At 48.2% G+C, this 21,385-nt stretch overlaps 1 pseudogene across 1 annotated transcript; it reads left to right on the forward strand.

The window, feature by feature from the left end:
• The first annotated feature begins 11,873 nt into the window (after positions 1-11,873).
• LOC309332797 (prohibitin 1 pseudogene) lies at positions 11,874-12,815 on the forward strand (annotated as a pseudogene). Its single transcript has one exon. The product of its transcript is annotated as a prohibitin 1 pseudogene (transcript).
• The last annotated feature ends 8,570 nt before the right edge of the window (positions 12,816-21,385 follow it).

Below are 21,385 nucleotides of genomic sequence, written 5' to 3' on the forward strand. Positions count from 1 at the left end.
AAAACAGACGGACATCAGCGTAACACTCAAAACGAAAGTGTAACACTCAAAATGGAGCACGTTCAGCTTCCAGAAAAAGTTCGCAAACCAGAACATTTACTTCCGGGTTTGTGTGGGTTTTTTTTATGATATTTTATTAAATTTTATCAAAGAAAAAGGTTACATGAAGAAAAACACAAAATATATAAACATACAAAAAACATCAGAATACAATAAAACAAACAGTTAACACATAAGAAAAGAAAAAGAAAAAATTAGAACACTAAAAGAGAATTCAAAAACTTAAAAAAAGAAAGAAAATCCCTCTCTAATTTCTTACCATTCATAAACCTATTTTCTTGACTTCCTCGCACCCCCTTTCTTGTATTCCAATTTGAAATTAATTAGCAAATTCCTTCTTACTAATTTTATCCTTATTTATCTTTCTTCTCATATTGTATATTCCGAATTTTCATCTAATATCTATCCCTTCTTTCATATTTATATTTTACCTTTTTTACTAGAACCCATTCATTTCATTTCAATGTCATCAACATTCAAAAATTTTACAATGTTTCTGTAAATAGTCCTAAATTTCTTCCAATCTTCTTCCACCGACTCTTCTCCCTGGTCTCGGATTCTGCCCGTCATTTCCGCCATTTCCATATAGTCCATTACTTGCATCTGCCATTCTTCCAAGGTGGGTAGGTCCTGTGTCTTCCAATGCTTTGCGATGAGTATTCTTGCTGCTGCTGTACTTCCGGGTTTGCAGTGTTTGGGTTCCAAGTTGTTTGAGTACGAAAGTACCACTGTATATAAAATTCATTCACAAAAAAATATTCTTGTAAATATTAAAGTTTAACAGAAGATTCTTTCGAATCCTAGGACTCCCCTCCTCCCCTCCATGGGTTCATTGAAAAACTTTTCCAACTGCGTATTGTAAGTCCATCCAGTTTACAGTCCTCCATTATATCCAAAGTCTAGGTATTATTGCAAGAGTTATTTAAAACCTGCCAAAGAGTTCAAGTGTCTTTCAGATACAATCTATATTTTTCCCATTCTCTGTTGGAGTTTTGATCTTCCCGATTCCTGATTTTGCCATCTCTGCATAGTCCAATAGTTTCATCTGCCAGTCCGCCTTCGTAGGTATCTTGTCGTCTTTCCAACTCTGGGCAAGCAACACCCTTATAGCTGTTGTGGCGTACATAAAAAGTCTTTTTAGTTCTTTCGGTATCTCTGCACCTACGAACAAAACCCTTCTGGTTTTTTAACAAAGGCCATTTAAAACATCATTTTCAACTCATGATATATCATCTCCCAGAATTCCTTTATCACTTTACAGTTCCACCACATGTGGCGAAAGGTGTCTTCCTTCTCCTTACATTTCCAACAAATAATATTTGAAGATGGCTATCGTGCCACCTTTCTGCTTTCTCTGGGCAAAGCATCCCCAATTTCCGTTCCTCATAAGGCTCGGCTTCCAGACCTTTGATCATTGCCCTTCTCTGCACACATCCTAGCTTGTCGATACCGTTACTTCCGTCATAGAGCTTCAGTATGCTGATGACAACGTAGTGTGCGCACGCTCAGAGGATGACCTCCAAACCATCCTAAATATCTTCGCAGAAGCTTACAAAAAGCTTGGCCTCTCGCTCAACAGCCAAAAAACCAAAGTGCTGCACCAACAAGTACAAAATAACCCCTCTGCAGCGCCACAAATACAACTCAGTGGTGTAAAGTTGGAAAATGTCGATCACTTCTCCTACCTAGGCAGTTATCTTTCCACATTGATGCCGAAATCCAGCATCGCCTGAGCTCTGCGAGTGCAGCATTCTCCCGAATGAAGTGCAGAGTGTTTGAGGACTGGGACATTCACAGGGAAACCAAAATGCTTGTTTACAAAGCTCTAGTACTACCAACCTTACTGTACGCTTGTGAAACGTGGACCACTTATGCACACCATCTCAAACTCCTGGAAAGATTCCATCAATGGTGTCTCCGAAAATTTTTACACATCACTTGGGAAGACAGGCGAGCTAATACCAGTGTACTGGAAGAAGCAGAGATCACCAATGTTGAAGCAATGATCCTTTGTTGGACGGGTCATGTTGTGATCAACTCCCGCCTGGAGACCTACGACCCCACTGTGGAAGGACGTGTGGATCCAGAATTGGCCTCCGCAGTCACTTATGGACTCCTTGTTAAAACCGTGTTTATGGAAGACAATCTTACTCAGAGCCAGTGTGGTGTAGTGGTTAAGAGCGGTAGTCTCGTAATCTGGGGAACCGAGTTCGCGTCTCCACTCCTCCACCTGCAGCTGCTGGGTGACTTTGGGCCAGTCACACTTCTTTGAAGTCTCTCAGCCCCACTCACCTCACAGTGTGTTTGTTGTGGGGGAGGAAGGGAAAGGAGAATGTGAGCCACTTTGAGACTCCTTAAAGGGAGTGAAAGGCGGGATATCAAATCCAAACGCCGCTTCTTCTTCAGCTATGAGGGATCACCGAAGAAAAAGAAGAAGATGATAAAGGACAACGACATTCCCAGATCTACCTGCTTGGGATTAAACCTGGGACCTCTTTGACCCGTTCTACGCTCCTCGTTTTGGGGAGGCAGACGAGGCTCTGGGGATCTGGGGATGCGCAGCAAGGCCTTCTCCGTGTGTCGCGGCGAAACAGTGGGGTGTAACCCCCTTGCTTCTCCAAGGTACCATCAACATGTTGTCAAGCAGGGGGCCTCTTGACCTCTGGGCCGCAAACAAAGCTGCCTCTCCTCCGTTTACACGAGAGATACATGTCCTTCTGGCCTGTGCCGCACTCGGCGCTGGCAGAAGATTGGCAGGGGACAAGGCCGGTTTCCCACACGGGGGGGCAGCACCCGGATATGCCCTCCTCGCCTCCCCGCGGCAGGCGTAAAATGCCGATTCTCATTTGCGCCTGTCAAACAGCGGGTAAATCCTGGTGTGTGTGTGTGTGTGTGTAGTGGGGGAATTGGGGGAATTGTGCCAAGAGGAATGACCGGCTTTTTTGCGGGGGGGGGGTGTTGAGGCCTGTCCATGCCGAGAGAAGCAGGAGGAGACCACAAAGCAAGCCGCCGTTTTGCATCTGACTGCCGCACAACTTTGCCACAGCAGCGGCAGGTGAATTTTCGCAGCGGGGAAGAAAAGTTGCAGGAGGAAAATTCGGGATTTCCGAAAGCGACAAAACGATGCAGTTTTTATTTATACAAAAACCAAAAAACACACAACCGTCCAATCCACCCCCCAATCTTCTCGCCTTGTCAGCGCGGCGTCGGCTGTCACTCACCGGCCTTTCCCCGAATTCTCCTTCAAGTTGTCATAGCGAGACGGGGGGCCGGGTGTGGGTGGAGGGGGGGCCGGATTATGCTAACGCGGTGTCCAGAATCGATTCAAGTGGAACGCTTGTTTGACTAGCGGAACCGCTGGTCTGAGCGGAGAGCGTTGAGACCCTGGATTTTCCCACCTTCCCGGAACAATTTGGCATTGTTCTGGTTCCAGGCTCGGTGATCTCTTGTCCTGGAGCTCTGAATGACAGAGCTTTTGAGTCTATGCGAGGCTGCTTTGAATTTCTAAGACCCTCTCTGGAAGTCCCCATGGTCTCCCACTTCTGTTGTCTTTCCCTTCTAACCCCCCCCTTTGCACTCTTTTGACTCCCCCCCTTCGCTCCAATTCTTCTAATTCCAAGCCTTTAGATCCCTAACATATTTTCCCCCCCTCTCTCAACCGCATGCCCCCGTCTCCTTTGACCGTCCAGAATTTCACTTTCCTCTCTTGCGGTTGCTACAGACGTTTCCCCTTTTCTGAGCAAAATATAGAGGGAGGGGAGGTGGATTTCGGGGAGAGTTGGGAAAATGTTAGGATCAGGGCCTCCCCCCCAAAAAAAAAATGTTTAGGGGTGCTCTCATTTTGACTCAAGAAAATCACTGTTTTGTAGTTCAAATTGGGAAAAATAAAGACAGTAAATGGACAAAAGTACAAAGATTCGCAAAATGTTTAGGGGTATGCGTACCCCCAGAAAAAAAGCACTGGTTAGGAGGCTTACCTTACTCCCCACCCCACCCCGTTTTTTTTTTAACCAGCGCAGCTGCTGTTTTGCGCGCGCACACACACACACAACCTGTGTTTTAAATGCAAGGGCTGCAAAAATGAGCCCCGGAGAGGAAAACTTATTTGTTGATTTCATAAAGTCTACACACTGCCTGGTTGTATCCCCCCCCCCCCAAAAAAAAAGCAGTTTACCAAAAAAAGACAAAGCAATAAAATTATTAATAAGAAAAATGAACAACAATGATTTGGAAAAAAAAGTAAATAAGGAAAACACATTAAAATTCGCACGACCTTTCTAAACATCTGGGGAGGCTTGCCTGAAATATTTTTGCTGTTTAGTTGTTTAGTCGTGTCTGCCTCTTCGTGACGCCCTGGACCAGAGCACACCAGGCCCTCCTGTCTTCCACTGCCTCCCGCAGTTTAGTCAAACTCATGCTGGCAGCTTCGAGAACACTGTCCCACCATCTCGTCCTCTGTCGTCCCCTTCTCCTTGTGCCCTCCATCTTTCCCAGCATCAGGGTCTTTTCCAGGGAGTCTTCTCTTCTCATGAGGTGGCCAAAGTATTGGAGCCTCAGCTTCAGGATCTGTCCTTCCAGTGAGCCAAATATAGAATCATAGAATTGTAGAGTTGGGAGACACCAGGGTTCAAGTCCTCCCACTCAACCAGGGCCGGATTTAGGTTTGATGAGGCCCTCAGCTACTGAAGGTAATGGGGCCCTTTCTATGTCCAGCTGTCCTTTGCCAACAACAAACGGTCACTGTTTTTTTGTGTTGAATATATGCTATGTGGTCATTTTTGGACCTAATAGGTATCTAAAGGCATTTGCACATGTTGCCATGCAAGGAGTCCATGCAGAATGTAGGCACCCTATATATAGAAAGGAGCAAACCAGGGATATTTGAGGGAGCAGGCTAGCAGGCGGGGCCCATGACTTACATCACAGGAGCCTACACAACACAAAACACTGTTGCTGGATGTAGGGTTTTATTTTATTTGTTTTTTATATTTTGGAAATATACATCCAGTCCCCCCCCCTTTAATTTTCTGGGGCCCCCAAGAGAGTGGGGCCCTGAGCTACAGCTTGTCTAGCTTATACGTAAATCCGGCACTGCGTGACTCAACCAGAAGCTTGCTGGGTGAGTCACTAACTTTCTGCCTAGCCTACCTCTCAGGCTTGTTGTAGGCTTTAAATGGGGAGGGGGAAAGCCACGTAGCCCACCTTGAGCACCTTGAAGGAGAAAGGTAAAAATATGTAGGCGATCAATCAATAACTTCTATTTTTGGTGCCTGCTAAAAATATTTGAATTCTGGTGCTGGAGGAGACTCTTGAGAGTCCCATGGACTGCAAGAAGATCAAGCCTCTCCATTCTGAAGGAAATCAGCCCTGAGTGCTCACTGGAAGGACAGATCCTGAAGCTGAGGCTCCAAGACTTTGGCCACCTCAGGAGAAGAGAAGACTCCCTGGAAAAGACCCTGATGTTGGGAGAGATGGTTTTGGCTCCCTGAGACTTATAATCAAATATTAGAGTTGAAAACACAGTGGGTCACCTAGACCTACCCCCCCCCCCACAAGGCAGGAATAACCCAACAAAATTCTACTGGAATTCACGGGCCTAAAGTAGCCACGCCAGTTAATTTCAGTGGATCTACTAATATTGGATACGGTAAAGGTAAAGGACCTCCTAGACGGTTAAGTCCAGTCAAAGGCGACTACAGTGGTACCTCGGGTTACATACGCTTCAGGTTACATACGCTTCAGGTTACAGACTCTGCTAACCCAGAAATAGTGCTTCAGGTTAAGAACTTTGCTTCAGGATGAGAACAGAAATCGTGCTCCGGTGGCGAAGCAGCAGCAGGAGGCCCCATTAGCTAAAGTGGTGCTTCAGGTTAAGAACAGTTTCAGGTTAAGTACACACCTCCAGAATGAATTAAGTACTTAACCTGAGGCACCACTGTATGAGGTTGTGGCTCTCATCTTGCTTTCAGGCCGAGGGAGCCGGAGTTTGTCCTCAGACAGCTTTCCAGGTCATGTAGCCAGCAGGACTAAACCGCTTCTGGCGCAACGGGACGCCGTGACGGAAACCAGAGCGCACAGAAACGCTGTCTACCTTCCCGCCGCAGCGGGACCTATTTATCTACTTGCACTGGCATGCTTTCGAGCTGTTAGGTTAGCAGGAGCTGGGACGGAGCAACGGGAGCTCGCTCCATCACAGGGATTCAAACCGTCATCCTTCTGATCAGCAAGGCCAAGAGGCTCAGTGGTTTAGACCACTGTCTGAAGCGCTTTCTGTGAGATGGGACGTGCAAGGCCGTCTACGGCGTTCTGAAATACGCCCGTACGTCAGATTTGTATGGAGCTGTTTCTTCACTCCCGTCCCTAATAATCCCTAACATGGAATTCTGCGCTCTCTCTCTCTTCTTCCCCCCGACTGCCAATGCACACTGAGCTGACATTTTGATAAAACTATCCACCGCGACCCCGAGTTCTCGTTCCTGGGAAGGAGACGTCAGCCAGCATAAATACTCTGGTGCCAGGGGGACAAGAGTCTACCTTTAATCTCCCAGACGAAAAATAAAATAATAATAAAGCACCATTCTGCCTCCTGCTCTCCAAGAAGCCAGTCTTCCTCCCCACTCTCTCTCATGTTTTCAGCAAATATAGAGCTTATACATATATGAATTTATCAGCAGAGAAAATCCATTCTTTTACCTGGAGCGAAATGCTAACGAGGGCTCTCTGCCGGCGCAGCTGACAGTTCCAAAGTGTGTTTCAGTCACAGGCAAGACAACTCACTTCTAGGGGGAAACGAGAGAGGGAAAGTCGGGCAGGAGGCAATGGCAGGAGGCGGGAGCGTGGTATAGTGGTTACAGCAATGGTGCTCTGTTCACGGGAAAGCCTTAGGGCAGTCTTGCCTTTATACTGCATCCCCCATAAGCCCTGTCACGGTCCGGTTCACGGGCGATCAAAGTCCCGGCTGAGGACGTTGGGACCGGGGGCAAGATGGCGGGGTAGGAGCAGGAATGGGAGTCACGAAGCCGGGAGTCACGAAGCCAAGGGTCCGAGGGTTGAGGAGCAAGGAGTCACGAAGCCAAGGGTCCAATGGTTGAGAAGCAACGAGTTATGAAGTCAAGGGTCCGAGGGTTGAGGAGCAAGGAGTCACGAAGTCATGGGTCCGAGGGTTGAGAAGCAAGGAGTCACAAAGTCATGGGTCCGAGGGTTGAGAAGCAACGAGTTATGAAGTCAAGGGTCCGAGGGTTGAGAAGCAAGGAGTCACAAAGGCATGGGTCCGAGGGTCGAGAAGCAAGGAGCCAAGGAGCCAAGAATCAGGAAGCAAGAAGCCAAACACAGCAAGGCAGGAAACGTGTTGCTGTGGCAAAGAGCCCAAGGGAAATGCTGACCTTATATCCCTTCCCGGCTCTTGCCACCAGGTGCTGTGAGTTACCAATCGGCCTCACCTGTGCGGCTGTGCCTTGCCTCTTCAGAACAAACTTAGGAAGGCCCCAGTCCTGCGAAGCCCTACTGGTCCCAGGGCCTGGCTCCTACATGCACTCTTGACAAGCCCCAGCCAGCATGGCTGTTTTGAGCTACCACTCCTAAGTCACAGAACCATAGAATCGTAGAGGTGGAAGGGACAGATGGCCACCCAACCTCTGCTTGAAAACCTCCAAGGAAGGAGAGTCCACCACCACGGTCAAACTGATCTTACTGTTAGAAAGCTCTTCCTGACGTTGAGTCGGAATCTCCATTCATGCCACTTGAAGCCAGGGGTTCGAGTCCTGCCCTCCGGAGCAGGAGAAAACGAGCTTGTTCCCTCTTCCATGTGACAGCTCTTCAGGTATTTGAAGATGGCTCTCATATCTCCTCTCGGTCTCCTCTTTTCCAGGCTAAACATACCCAGCTCCTTCAACCGCTCCTCACAAGGCTTGGCTTCTAGACCAAGTGCGCATTTTGACATGCAAGCTTTCTTGCTTAGTCACTCACTATCAGTTTTTTATTTTATTTTTTTAAATAATATTTATTAGCAATTTAAAGATTACAGAAGAAAAGAAAAAGAATTAAACAATACAATGCAACACAATACAAGAAATACAGAATACAGAAAAAATAAAAACAGTTAAAAATAAATCCCTCTTTCTATGTCTTACAATTCATTTACTTGTTTCCATGACTCCCTCACACCTCCCTTTGTTGTTTTCCTGTTCGAATAGTTAATTCAGCAAATCCTTTCCCTCTTTATTTTATCTTAGCTCTTTATCTTAACATATTATAACATTAGATTTTCATCTATTATCAATCCATTTTTACATATTCCTTTTTAACCTTATTACTAAAACCGCTTCATTTCATTCCGACATCATATTAACATTCATTAATTTTACAATGTTTCTGTAAATAATCTTTAAATTTCTTCCAATCTTCTTCCACCAACTCTTCTCCCTGGTCACTATCGGTTTTTTTAGATAGGGTAATGTCAGGGGCTGTGTGACCATCTCCGACTCCTCAAAAGGAGTCCATCAACTTTGTCTCCAAAAAATTTTACACATCACTTGGGAAGACTGGCGAACTAATGCCAGTGTACACCAAGATTCAATGATCACCAGTATGGAAGCGATAATTCTTCAACGTCAACTTCGTTGGACTGGTCATGTTGTGTGGATGCCTGATTATCATCTTCCAAAGCAACTCCTCTATTCTGAACTTAAAAATGGAAAGTGTAATGCTGGTGGTCAACAAAAGAGGTTCAAATCTAAAGAAATGTAGTATAAACGCTGACAGCTGGGAAACACTGGCCTGCGAGTGCTCCAGTTGGAGAACAGCCTTGACCAAAGGTGTCGTGGGCTTTGAAGACACTTGAACTCAGAACACAAGAGAGAAACACGCTAAAAGGAAGGCACGCTTGGCAAACCCTCACCAGGATCAACTCCCGCCCGGAGACTTATGTCCCCACCGTGGAAGGACATGTGGATCCAGAATTGGCCTCCATGGTCACTTACAGACGCATTGTTAAAACTGTGTTTATGGAAGACCATCTTACTTAGCTACAGGTGATTGCCAAAGAAGGAGAAGGAGAAGAAGGAGGAGAAGAAGGAGAAGAAGATCAAGAAGAAGGAGAAGGAGAAGGAGAAGGAGAAGGAGAAGGAGAAGAAGAAGAAGAAGAAGAAGAAGAAGAAGAAGAAGAAGAAGAAGAAGAAGAAGACACTAACTCTTCGAGTTCCTTACGCTGATGGCCACCATTTTTTAATTCCCCCAATACCTGTGGATCAAAGCTACGCTGCTATCAACTAGGGTTTTGCACAGGCTGGGAGTGCAATGAGCTTTTTGTAGAAATACTCACCGCCACCAACCCCAAAAGAAATCAACCCGCCCTCCTGAAAAACAGTCAACAGTGACCCTCATTCGTGGCCACCGAATGGGGCGTACGAAAACGGAGGGGCCATTATGCCTCAGCCCTACACAACCCTTGACAGTTGAACACACTCTGGTCTCCGAAGGCTCCAGGATAATGCATGTCTCAAACCCTCCTGGCTGCTAGTAAGAAAGTTGAAGAGGGCCTTAGTTAGCATTTTGCTCTGGGTTATAAAAGAATGGATTTTCTCCGCCGATAAAGTTTTATATTTAGAAGCTCTACGTTTTCCAGAAAGCATGATGGGCGCTGGAGGTCTGCTATTAGAAAGGATTTGGTGCTGAGGGACTGACATGAATAGAGAGAGGGAGAGATGGAGAGTGGAGATTTCCAAATACTTTAATTCCCCTTTTCTGTCTTTCTGGAAAGAGCATGGCAGTGGAGAAATTAAATATACGTGCTTTATTATTATTTTTTAAGTGAACAAAAGGAAGCGAGGTCATCAGGTTCCCTCCCTCCACAGATGTAAAGTAGTCCCAGGAAGTCGATTCCGTTCCCGTTTAAAATAAGATTTTATTCCGGCATAATGAGAGAACAAAATAATTAATTTCCTTCCTCTTTTCAAGTCAAACAAACGGAGAGCTAAGCATCTCGATTTGAAAAGGGCGATTCCCCAGTCTCGACAAAGCCCAAAGCGGAACTGGCTGGACGAGACGACAGATTTAGATGAAATAATGCCGGAACGACGAAAAAGCCCTGAAGCGGAAACCGGCCAAAAGGGACCCATTGAGCCTAGCATCCTCTTCTCACAGTGGCCAAATGCCCTAAGAACCTAGGAATCTAGATAGACTGTCTCTGAACCTGGAGGTTCCACAAGAACCTAAGAAGAGTGTGATGGATTAAGCCAATGGTCTTTCTAGTCCAGCAGCCTCTCCTCACAACGGCTCTGATGGCCTGGGATTCGGACATGGAAGCTGAATCTGAGGAATCCCAGCCTGCACAGAATTCCCTGCCTCCAGAACCAGCTGGGCCAAGGCTGGGGCTTGAGCCTGAAGGCTCCTCACCTGGGCTGGATCCTCAGGTGAGTCTGCTCTGGCTCCTGAGGTGATAGAGGACCCATTGCCTGCAGGTGCTCCACTCTCAGCTCCGTCAGAGGAAGCTGAGGTTGCCTCTGGGTCTGGTAACCCTCCAGCCTCTCCTGAGCTCCAGAGGCTCAGGGCAGAGAGGTGGAGGGAACTAAGTTCCCGCAGAAGGAGTGCTCACCTCCAGGCCAGGAGAGGCGAGTCACCTGTGGACCGGGGCCGCCCTATGCCTTGGGGCAGATAAAAGCCAGCCAGCCCCAGTCCCAAGTTGTGGGAGCAACAATGTTGGTTGCTAGTTCCTGCCTGCACCCTGTCCTGCTTCTCTGCCAGAGCTCCTGACCTCACCCGACTCCCTGCCTTGGACTCAGCTTCAGCTTTGACGGACTGTCTCCCTATTGCACCCTTGATTTCGGACTGGACTCGGACCTCACCTCACGGTTAACCCTCGAGACCAGCACAACAGCCAACCAGATACCTTAAGCAGAACCTGAGCCACTCTGCCCATGTGTGACCCCAACAACTGTTACTCAGATGTAAAAGGTAAAAAGGGAAAGGACCCCTGAACAGTTAAGTCCAGTCAAAGGCAACTATGGAGTTGCAGCGCTCATCTCGCATTCAGGCCGAGGGAGTTTGTCCACAGAGAGCTTTCTGGGTCATGTGGCCAACATGACTAAACCACTTCTGGTGCAACAGGACACTGTGACAGAAACCAGAGCACACGGAAACGCCGTTTACCTTCCTGTCGCAGTGGTGCCTATTTATCTACTTGCACTGGTGTGCTTTTGAACTGCTAGATGGCAGGAGCTGGGACAGAGCAACAGGAGCTCACCCCGTTGTGGGGATTCAAACTGCCAACCTTCCGATCACCAAGCCCAAGAGGCTCAGTGGTTTAGAGGCAGACCACCTCCGACAGTTGTGGAAGAACATACGACCCCTCCCAGATATCCTTTTTAAAATTATTGCACATCCATGATGGTTGGTGCTCTCGACGCTGTCAGAGCGGTCACACACGATTCCCTCTTCCAATACTGTCTGTGCTTGCAAAAGTTTGGGGTTGGCTGCGCTGCCCCATTTCCAATCAGACCATTTCCTGTCCTTTTTCCAGTTGTTGTTTAGTCGTTTAGTGGTGTCCGCCTCTTCGTGACCCCCTAGACCAGAGCACGCCAGGCCCTCCTGCCTTCCACTGCCTCCTGCAGTTTGGTCAGACTCATCTTAGCAGCTTCGAGAACACTGTCCCACCATCTCGTCCTCTGTCGTCCCCTTCTCCTTGTGGCCTCCATCTTTCCCAACATCAGGGTCTTTCCAGGGAGTCTTCTCTTCTCATGAGGTGGCCAAAGTCTTGGAGCCTCTTTTTCCAGTTACGGCATCACAAAGTAGGGCTTGGCGATGTTGTGGGGCAGTGACATCACAAGGCAGGCCCCAGTGGTGTCACAAGGCTGTCAACCCCTGAGAGCCCCCAAAAGAGACCCTGACATGGGGGTTCGAGATTTGGGGCACATGGCTTTGGGCGTGCCCCACTTTCCTTCGCTGCTTTGCCACTGTGATCGGAAGGGCTGCCGATTCCACCGGGCATCGCGGCCCGTAGGCGAGAGGGCAAAGATTTTACGTGAACACAGAACGACCGGGGGACTTGGCTGAGCGCTCACGTGGAGTTCAGGTCGCTGGGACCCGTGAAGAGCCCAATGGCCGCCAAGATCTTTGAGACCATGAGCAGACTAGGCCTGGGTCTGGCGGTTGCCGGTGGCATAGTCAACTCTGTTGTTTACACCGTGGATGCGGGCCACAAGGCCGTCATCTTTGACCGCTTCCGGGGCGTCCAGGACGTTGTGGTGGGAGAAGGGAGCCACTTCCTTGTCCCCTGGGTGCAGAAACCGGTCATCTTCGACTGCCGCTCTCGCCCGCGCAACATCCCGGTCGTCACCGGCAGCAAAGATCTACAGAATGTGGACATCACCCTGAGGATCTTGTTCAGGCCGGTGGCGGCGCAGCTTCCCTGGATCTACACCACGGTGGGTGAGGACTACGATGAGAGAGTGCTGCCTTCCATCACGACCGAAACCCTGAAGTCGGTGGTGGCTCGTTTCGACGCCGGCGAGCTTATCACCCAGAGGGAGCTGGTCTCCCGGCAGGTCAGCGAAGAACTGGCGGAAAGAGCAGCCCCCTTTGGTCTCGTCCTGGATGACGTTTCCTTGACGCACCTTACATTCGGGAAGGAGTTTGTGGAGGCCGTCGAAATGAAGCAAGTGGCCCAGCAGGAAGCAGAAAGGGCCAGGTTCATGGTGGAGAAGGCCGAGCAGCTGAAAGCCATGGCGGTCCTCTCCGCCGAAGGCCAGCCCAGCAAGTGAAGCCGGCATCCCCGTCCTAATAGATTTAGCCGCAGTTTTAAAGCTTTCCCCATTTTTCGGGGGATTGAAAATGCAAGATGTCCTAATTAAAACGCATTGGAAATCCCTCTGTTTGTTTTCATTGTTTATTTATATATAAAAAAATTATACAGTGGTAGCTTGGTTCCTGTACGGCTTGGCTTCCAAATGCTGCAAACCCGGAAGTGAGTGTTCTGGTTTGTGAACGTTTTTCAGAAGCCGAACGTCCAACGTGGCTTCCGCTTGAGCACAGGAAGCTCCTGCAGCCAATCAGAAGCCGCGCCTTGGTTTTCGAACATTTCGGAAGTGAAATGGACTTCCGGAACAGATTAAGCTTGGCTCTTTTGTTTTTTGCCATCTATTTTGCGTTTTTGTTTTTATGACTGTGTGGAACCCAGTTCAGCTACTGATTTGACTGATTGTGTGACTGCGGAAATGGATAAAAAAGTCCTCCATCCAAACAATGACTATCACCAGTGCAGGTATGAAAAATATTTAATTTAAATTTTTATCCTCTACAATACTGTCTTATTTATTTTATAGTACAGCACATTGATTGTTGCTTTCATTTTATGCACTAATGGTCTTGTTAGAGAGCAAAATTCAGGTTAAATTGCTGCTTTAGAGGTTGTTTTTAAAAGTCTGGAACAGATTAATCCGTTTTGCATTCCTTTCTATGGGAAAGCGCGCCTTGGTTTTGGAACGCTTCGGTTTTGGAACTTTCGACTTCCGAGGTACAACTTCAATGGATGTGACTACGTTGTCCTGGTAATTTTAATGGGGGTTCTACTTTGAGAAGGACACGGGGTCTTATTAGATGGCGCTTAGAAAGCTCCATGGTTGAGTGGGCTGCAGAGAAATAAATACATCTTTGTGGCGATGATGACTGGGCTGGCGAGGGTGGAGGGCAGAAGATCTAATCCGAAAGGAAACGGCGAACCAAAGTCCCCCACATTAAAAACAAGGCATAGAAAATAACCCAACCAGGATTCTCATAAAGTATCTCTATTAGAATATATTTTCCCCCCTCATATCTGAGACAATTCCAGGCTTCCTTGATGTCTCCTAACTGCCGACGACTCCTTTCAGAGAGCCTTGCTTGGTTTTCGTTTCATATCTCTTTTTCCCCTGGAAAACGGAATACATTGACTCTGTCTCATGTCCTTCTGGTGTCCCTGTTATGTTCCTGAGATTTCGGGAGGGGGCTGGTGGGACGGTAGGATTTGCATCTAGTTTCTCTGAGCTGGAGGGAAGAGGAGGGGGAGGGAGGGAGGGAGGGAGAGAGAGAGAAAAAAGAGAGAAAGAGAGAGAGTGAGAGAGAGAGAGAGAGAGAGAGAGAGATGGCTGTCTAAGGATAATGATTATTTATCACTGTTTCATCTCCACCATCCGCCAAGCTCAGTGTTTTATCCACAGCAAATAAATAAATATGTTTAAACAGAGGACACAGCCAAGCGGGTCTGCAAACATGGTATTGGCTCCCTTTTTCCCATCCTGCTACTGCTCTGGTTCCTCTGTGGCATTTTTGGCATTTCTTCTGAGCTGGTCTGAGTTGCCCAGGCCCAAAGTTACCGTATTTTTCTCCCTATAGGACGCACTTTTCCCCCTCCGAAAATGAAGGGGAAATGTGTGTGTGTCCTATGGGGCGAATGCAGGCTTTCGCTGAAGCCTGGAGAGCGAGAGGGGTCGGTGCGCACCAACCGCTATTGGTCTCCAGGCTTCGGGCAGCTATCCGCAAGCCTTGGGAGCCCGTGGGAGTTCCCGCCGGGCTCCCAAGGCTTGCGGACAGCAGCCTGCAGCCCGAAACCCAGGGAGCGCAGCGGAGCATACCCCGGGCTTCGGGTAGCTCTCCGCAAGCCTTGGGAGCCCATGGGAGTTCCCGCCGGGCTCCCTAGGCTTGCAGATAGCAGCCTGCATCCCGAAGCCTGGGGCGTGCTGGGTGGATCAATGGTCTTGACTTGCCTGAGACCCAGCTGTTTCCTGCAGGAGAAAGGCTTATAGGGACATAGAAAGCTGCCTTTTAGCAAGTCAAGACCATTGATCCATCCAGCTCAGTATTGTCTACACTGACCGCCAGCAGTTTCAGGTGGGGAGGGGGCATTCCCAGCCCTACCTAGAGATGCTAGCAGGGTTGAACCTGGAACCTGCTGTGTTCAAAGCAGGTGCTCTCTCACTGAGCAGTGGTTCTTCCCCAAAAAATAGATTCCAGTCCTCATTGTTCTGAATTAAGGGAACATGGACTACATCCTTATTCACCCCCCCCAAAAAAAAACCCATAAGAATTGGGATCTTGCTTTATTTTAAAGAAAAATATTCAGTGGCAGGGAGGGGACGCGGGTGGCACTGTGGGTTAAACCACAGAGCCTAGGACTTGTCGATCAGAAGGTCGGCGGTTCGAATCCCCGCGACAGGGTGAGCTCCCATTGCTCGGTCCCTGCTCCTGCCCACCTAGCAGTTCGAAAGCACCCCTAAGTGCAAGTAGATAAATAGGTACCGCTTTCTAGTGGGAAGGTAAACGGCGTTCTGTGTGCTGCGCTGGTGCCGGCTCGCCAGAACAGCTTCGTCATGCTGGCCACGTGACCCGGAAGTGTCCTTGGACAGCGCTGGCCCCCCGCTCTTAAGCGAGATGGGCGCGCAACCCCAGAGTCGGTCACGACTGGCCCGTACGGGCAGGGGTACCTTTACCTTTATAAGGTGAGCAATAAATGTTGGAAACGTCAGGAAAAAGAAGGAACATTTTATCATATGTGGTGGGAATGTAAAAAAGTGAAATGTTTTTGGGAAATGATATATAACGAGTTGAAGAAAATGTTGAAATATACTTTTGTTAAAAAACCAGAAACATTTCTATTAGGAATACTAGGCTGTGAAATAAAGAAGAGGGATGGGAAACTATTTCTATATGCAGTAACAGCAGCTAGAATCCTGATGGCCCAAAAGTGGAAACAAGAAGAAATGCCTACGATGGAAGAATGGAGAGTGAAATTAATGGAATACGCAGAACTGGACAGATTAACAGGAAGGATTCGGAACCGACGAGACCAAAGATTCACTGAGGACTGGAATAAATTCACAGAATATATTAAAAACTTTTTTGATAATGATATAACGTTTTCAGGAAGCTCTGTAAGAAGGTGGTAGAAATATTATTTAAATAATATGGTAAGATAATATATATACAGTGCAATATAAAATTAAGAAATGTGAGGATAGGGGATAAATTACGGAAAATTATCAGACAGGTTGATAGAAGTCCAAAAGAAAACAAGATATGTGATGAGAATTTTATGTTCTATTGTGCATTTATTTTTATTGGAAAATTAATAAAAATTATATATATATTTTAAAAATGAATGCAAATTGCTAGGAGACACAGGGTGGTAGGGGCCTCCTGTGCTTGAATCCTGCTCATGGGCAAACCCAAGCAGGAAGCCTTTTATGCATCTCGTCTTCTTTCCAGTGGGGACTCAGTGTCCAACCTCAGCAGGCAGACTGCAGTCCAAAGCCAGAGAACCAGAGGCAGCCAAGCAGAGGGCGGTGGGTTCCTGTTACCAACCTCGGCGTGGCTCTCAGGTCCACGCCACCACGCGCCAGTTGTGCCGCAGATGAGTCCAGTCCTGCTAACCGCCAGCCGCCGTCGGTGAGCAGCAACCTGGCTCCAAACGACTGCGATCTTTCTTTTACGGGGAAAGTGAAGCAATCTGAGCGTCATAACAACTTGGCCACAATAAGGAAATTTTGCCCATGGTATGACTGTTTTCCACCTTCCCGTTTTGACTCTCTGGGACCCTATCTGCATAACCTAGCAATTCCAAAATAAAGACGCGCTTTTACTCTTGCAACATTGAATATATTGCTCTCGGCTGCACCTGAGGGATGATTCCAAATACTCCACACGAAAAACGCTTATGTCCCTGTGGAGATGGCAGTCCCGAATCGGGTGGCGCATGCCCTTCTGGCTTGCACCCTTTATAAAGACTTGAGGAATGAGATATCACCCCGTTTTGTTGTCCATTCCAGGTCGCCCAACCACTGCCCCAGTGTCCTTTCTCTTGGCAGATCAAGATGAGCAGGTGACAGCAAAGGTGGCAAGGTTTTTAGCTGGGGCAATCAGAATAAGATCCACTATTTGACCATTGATTCAAAACCCCAAAATGTACATTATATAATTGACTTTTTCTTTCTGTTCTTTGTATATCACATCGTTGTTCTTTTGCTATGGCCGATGGTTGATGCAAATAAAGATTCATTCATTTATTCATTCAACGTCACGACGCCCAGCCACTACCACCATGCACCGTATTTTTCGCTCTATAAGGCCACAAGACGCACCTAGTTTTTGGAGGAGGAATACAAGAAAAAAAATATTAAGGCATACTGGGAAATGATATATAATGAGTTGAAGAAGGTATTTAAGTATACCTTTCCCAAGAAACCAGAGGCCTTCCTTTTGGGCATTGTTGGCCAGAGGGTGTTAAAGAATGACCGAACATTATTTATGTATGCAACAACAGCAGCAAGGATACTCGTTGCTAAATATTGGAAAACTCAAGATTTGCCCACGCTGGAAGAATGGCAGATGCAACAGATGGACTACATGGAGCTTGCAGAAATGACCGGCAGAATCCGAGACCTGGGAGAGGAAGCTGTGGAAGAGGACTGGAAGAAATTTAAGGACTATCTACAAAAACACTGTAAACTATATGAGTGCTAAGAAGGATGAGAGATTTGAAATTAACAGGGCCCATAAAGTTAGTTGATAATATTATGAGAATAAGTGAACTTTATGAGAAAAATAAATTTTGAATAAACACTGTGTTAAAATTAGATATTTAAGACCTAGATAAAAATATTCAAAGTTAGGGACAAACATTGGAAATGTGTACAAAAAGAACTGAAATAAGGCGATAAGTTGCTGGCCAAAGCATTATAAATTTGGAACGCAGGAGCGAGAGATGCGAGGAAGTCCAAAGGATGAAGAAAAGATGGGCACTACAAGATGTTAAATTTTATGCTTGTTCTTTCTTATGTCTACTCTCTGTTTATTCTGTCTTTTCTCTATTGTATCAACAAAATTCTTAATAAAAAAAATTATAAAAAAAAGAAAGAAAAAAAATATTCTGAATCTCAGAAGCCAGAACAGCAAGAGGGATCGCTGTGCAGTGAAAGCAGCAATCCCTCTTGCTGTTCTGGCTTCTGGGATAGCTGCACAGCCTGCATTCGCTCCATAAGACACACACACATTTCCCCTTACTTTTTAGGAGGGAAAAAGTGAGTCTTATAGAGCAAAAAATATGGTAATTTCTCTTGGCAGATCAAGATGAGCAGGTGACAGCAAAGGTGGCAAGGTTTTTAGCTGGGGCAATCAGAATAAGGTCCACTATTTGACTATTGATTCAAAACTCTAAAATGTATTTTATATAATTGACTTTTTATTTCTATTCTTTGTCTATCGTATTTATTGTTTTATTTATTGTTGGTTGAGTCATTCATTCTTCCTTCTTCTCTGTCCTTGAACCCAATGATGTTCCTACATTGCAGGGGGCTGGACTAGATGGCACTTTGGTTCCCGTCCAACTCTACCAATCTACGATTCCATGAGATAATCAGTCTTCCACCCCCCTCCCTTTTCACAGCTCGGTGAACACCGGTGGCTGAGAGCCAAAGCGTTGTCATCTGCGAGCCAGATCTGGGGGAAACCGTGTGTCGAGGGAGCCGGATTCAAGTTCCCAGCACCGCAAAAAAGGGAATTTTGTTGTGCTGCCCTTTGCCGGGGGCCAAGTCTGACAATTCGGGGGCCGAATATCGCCCCCCAGATCCAAGAATCTCAGAGCCCCTGCCGCAATGGGTTGGAAGGGTCGAATCCAGCCGGAGCAGCGGAAGGAGAGGGCCGACTCCTCGCTCGCTAACCAGCCGGAAGAAATGGAGCGTGTTATTAAAATCCCATTAGCACGCATTTCGCATATTCAATATCCAGAACGCCGTCAGAGGAACCCATGGCGAGGTGCGACCTCATTCGCTTGCCCCTGCTGGAGCGCTAATTTCCTACCTTGTAGGTACAAGAGAAAGGCCGTGTTAGAATTCCTCGCCGATGCAAGGACACCGCCTGCCTTCTGGGAGCCTGCAAATGGATGATCCCAGAGGCAGAAGAATGTCCTTGGGCTGGCGGAGAATTCTAACACCGTCTTTTACATGCTGCGGCGGATACAGCACTCAGAGCCAGCTTCTCTGCCTGGTCTCCTGAGCACCGGGGGACAGGTGGGCTGGGCCGGATTAAGAGATGTGCCGCGGGCCCCAAAGCGCCAAGGGCTGGAGCAGTGCCGGGTTAAGATGTATGCAAGCTTTAAAGACCAGAGTCTGAAGTCACCCGACGGCATGGCTGGACCCTGCCCCAAAATATAGGATGCAGACCTTATAACCACATCAGATTATGACTCTGTTTAAGAACATAATACCCCAAAGAACCTAGGACTTCAGATAGACTGTGTGCTGGACCTGGGGGGGGGGTTACCGAGAGGCGTGGGCAGAGTCCGGTCCTGGGTCGAGGGTCTGGAGACTGTCCACCAAGGGCGAAGCGAAGTCCAAAGCAAGAAGCCGGGCATGGTTGGGAACTCTGGAAGAACAGGTCTGGGTGCTGGCAGAAACAGGTTTCCAACGACGTTGCTCCCGCAACCTGGGACCGGACTGACTGGCCTTTATCTTCTCTGAGGCCAGGGGCGGTCCCGGCCCCCAGGAGACCCACCTCTCCTGGCCTTAAGGCGAGCACTCCTCCTGGGAGAAACCAGTTCCCTCCGCCTCTCTGCCCTGAGCCTCTGCAGCTCAGGAGAGGCTGGAGGGTTACTGGACCCAGGGGGAGACTCACCTTCCCCTGACGGGGCTGAGAGTGGAGCACCTGCAGGCAATGGGTCCTCCATCACCTCCGGAGCCAGAGTGGATTCACCTGGTACCTGCTCCTGAGGATCCGGCACAGGTGCAGGCACTTCAGATTCAAGCTCCTGTCCCGGCTCAGCCGGCCCTGGGGGCGGGGACTCCTGTGCAGGCTGGGACTCCTCAGATTCAGCTTCTGAATCAGATTCCCAGGCCATCACAATAATACCCCAAAGAACCTAGGAGTTCAGATAGACTGTCTCTGGAGCTGGAGGTTCCATAGAAGAGCCCAGCAGCTGGGTCAGGCCAAAGGAGGCCCATCTAGTTCAGCACTCTTCACAGGGGCAGAGGAAGGGGGTGTGGTGGGTCAGACCGCCCCAGGTGTCACCACTGAGGGGGTGACAAAATGCCGGGCGGCACTCACCGCAGGGCCTGCAGCACGCCTGAGCCACGCATCTCTCCTGGGAGAGACGTGGTGGCTTGGGCACGTGCAGGCTCTGCACTGTCCAAACGGCCCACCCGCTACCTCCCCCCCAGCTGTAGGGCGGCTGAGTGGGAGGAGGCAGGCAGACTCCGGAGGCCCCGTGGTGCGCCCTGCCCCATGGGCAAACTGAACCTGGCGCCATCTGCATTCAAAATCTGTACTCTACCACTGAATAGTAAAGGTAAAGGGACCCCTGACCATTAGGTCCAGTCGTGACCGACTCTGGGGTTGCAGCGCTCATCTCGCTTTATTGGCCGAGGGAGCCAGCGTACAGCTTCCGGGTCATGTGGCCAGCAGGACTAAGCCGCTTCTGGCAAACCAGAGCAGCGCACGGAAACGCCGTTTACCTTCCCGCCGGAGCGGTACCTATTTATCTACTTGCACTTTGACGTGCTTTCGAACTGCTAGTTTGGCAGGAGCAGGGACCGAGCAACGGGAGCTCACCCTGTCACGGGGATTCAAACTGCCAACCTTCTGATCGGCAAGTCCTAGCCTCTGTGGTTTAACCCACAGCGCCACCCATTTCCCTTAACCACTGAATATTTTCCTTTAAAATAAAGCAAGATTCCAGTTCTTATGGTTTGGGGGTGGGTGGGAATGTGAATAGAGATATAGGGTGTTGGGTTATACCAAATCAGGCCTATTGGTCTGATCCCTTTGCCAACCTACAGAGAAGGAAGCAGTTTTTTTTGGGGGGGGAGGGAAAGTGGGGGACAAGACAGGCAGTTTTACTGACCCTTTTGGCAGTTAAACTTTGAAAATGAGGCTTGAAGATAGTGAGATTTTGCATCAATCTGGGTCTCCTTTTAAGACATTGCTTTTCCCTCGTTCTGAAGGCTTTGCACCCCTCATTCCAAAATTTGGGGGTCCGGCCCTCCATCGTACACCCCCATCCTTCTCTCCCTCCCTCGTCTGCCTTCCAACATCTTTTTAAAAGAAGGGAGAAGATAAAATCCAGGCGCCTTTTAACCTGTGATCTGCTGCGTCTTGATGTTACAATTCCTTTCCCCGCTGGAAGGTTTAACGCCTTCACCCCTTTACTCCTTTGGAAAGGTTTTTAATGCAAAACAAAGGAAGATGTGCTGCGCTGTTCTTAAAAGAGAGGCCTTCACTTTGGGGAAAGACCCATAGCTCAGCGGTAGAGCTTCTGCTTCGCAGGCAGAAGGTCTCGGGCTCAGTCCCCAGGTAAGGCTGAGAAGGC

This window comes from Podarcis erhardii, assembly GCF_964252035.2.
Source record: "Podarcis erhardii genome assembly, chromosome: 18".
In the NCBI taxonomy this organism is placed as follows: Eukaryota; Metazoa; Chordata; class Lepidosauria; order Squamata; family Lacertidae; genus Podarcis; species Podarcis erhardii.